The following is a 2,226-nucleotide window of genomic DNA, read 5'->3' as shown; positions in this document are numbered from 1 at the left end:
GGACAGGGACAGCTTTAGAGAAGAAAAAATAAAATTATAGTTTAGACACGTTATGTTTGAGATTATTATCAGCATCTAAATGTAGTTATTCAGAAGACTGTGAGTCTGGAATTGAAAGGACGAGTCAGGGCTGGAGGTGGATGTTAGAGTTATTAACAACAACAACAAAAAAGAGTCATTAGCAGTGTATAAATGGTAATTAATGTCATGGTACAGAATGAGCTCACTTAGGAAGCTCTGGAGACAGGGAATGTGTTCAGTGACTGAGTTCCGAAACTTCCTTGTTCGGACATCAAGAAAATCAGAAGGACCTAGCAAAAGACACGGAGAGTAAGCTGTGACTAATCTGTGAAAAGAACCAAGAGAAGATGGTGTCCTAGATTCCAAATAAAGAAGATTCTCACAATGCTGGGAGCAATTCTGTCAAATGCTGTGGAAAGAATATAGGATGGGGAAGTTTAGACAGCTAATAGAAATTTTGGGGGGAGTGGAGCTATAAGTGAAAGGAAATAGGGAAAATAACAGAGTATCAGGTAGGAGTATGTTTTTAAGATGAAAATTGTCCTAGCAATAACATCATGGTCTTAACAGGGTCAATGATCAGAGGATGATAAGCATACGTGCTGAGTCAAAGAGGATTATGAACATAATGTTGGGAATGTATTCTGCAACAGGGAGAATCTAGTCTTTGAAATCTAAGAAGATAAATCAAGTCTTGATATGAAAACAAGGTTTTATATATATAGTTGCAGATGAACACAATATCTTTATATTGTTTGTTTATTTTTATGGGGTGCTGAGGATTGAACCCAGTGCCTCACACATGCAAGGCAAGCTTTCTACCCCTGAGCCACAGCCACAGCCCCTAAAAAGAAGTTTTTAAAGAAAAAAATTTGAGGAGGATGACATAATAAAGTGTTTAACAACAATAAAAATAAATTTAAGAAAATATATGTTTATATAATAATTTGCAACTTGTAAGGTCTTTCCTATGCATTATCTTCTTCTGTTCTTACAACTTCCTTGTGATGTTAAGTGGTGGTAACCACATTTGATAGAGGAGTGAACTGGTTGAAGTGATTTGGACAAGACCTAGGAAGCTAGTAAGCCATGACATGAAAATGTTTAAAGAAAAGCAGTTTTGAGTTGTAGCACGTAGGTCATTAGGAGAGAATAATAAACACAAAAAGGAAAAGAGAACGTCATAATCCAAATAGAATATATTAAAGTCCAATAAAGACAGTGGGTGCCAAAATGAACAGGGTGTGTTTATGCATATATGTGTGCAAGTGCATGCACTTATTTTTATAGTCTCAGGCCATGGTATATTACTGGAGTGTGATTTTGCATCATCACCATCACAATAATACATTCCCTTTCATATCTACATTTTGTTCCAAACTCCTTTAATATTTATTACTTCATTTTATAGTTGTATCTAAAATGAACTGTAGATCACTGATATTTTATAGATGGGAGTATCCAATTTTCACAATGTACAACTTGACCAAAATTATGAGACTGGAATATAAATGAAAAGTTACTCAAAATTCAAATTTATAACTCTAGACCCAACCTAATGTGTTTTTTGTTTTTTGGTTTTTGTTTGTTTGTTTTTAATGAAGAAAATAGAAGAAGAAGGAAGAGAAGAATTAAAGTAGACTGGAGAGGTCCAGGAGCATTTCACAATAATGAGTCTGGGATCATACTTACCAATTAGGTCAAATTATTATTGGAAATAATATCCTCAAGTAGCAACTAGATGTGGGAGACTCAACTGCTCCTAAGTAGATCTATCCCAGAGAGCATTCCTGGATTTTAGACCTATATATCCACTGTACTTGAAATGTACTGTAGCATCTTGAAATCAGCATGCCCTAAATTCCCTTCCCAATCATGCTTATCTTTTTGGATTCCCCATTGGGATAAATGTTAATCCAACAGAATCTGACACAGAAATTTTAGAGTTATCCCCAGCTCTCCTTTCCTTACTCTGTGTATCTAATCAATTATGAACATCTATCAAATGTATACCTCCATTTCTCTTGTCTGAATCCTCGTTGCTATTCTTTATTTATAAAATATGTCTTTCTTGCTTCCTTTCTGCAGTTTTCTCCAATTTGTTCTCCTTGCTGCTGGTCTTTTTATACTACAGTAAAATCTCCACATTGATATATTTGTAATTCTAAATTGAAAATAATATCATATCACTCTCTCAACTTAAAC

The sequence above is a fragment of the Marmota monax genome, unplaced genomic scaffold, assembly GCF_021218885.2.
Source record: "Marmota monax isolate L192 unplaced genomic scaffold, Marmota_monax_Labrador192_F-V1.1 WCK01_AAM20220418_F8-fsc00061, whole genome shotgun sequence".
In the NCBI taxonomy this organism is placed as follows: domain Eukaryota; kingdom Metazoa; phylum Chordata; class Mammalia; order Rodentia; family Sciuridae; genus Marmota; species Marmota monax.
This window is presented reverse-complemented; position numbering follows the sequence as displayed.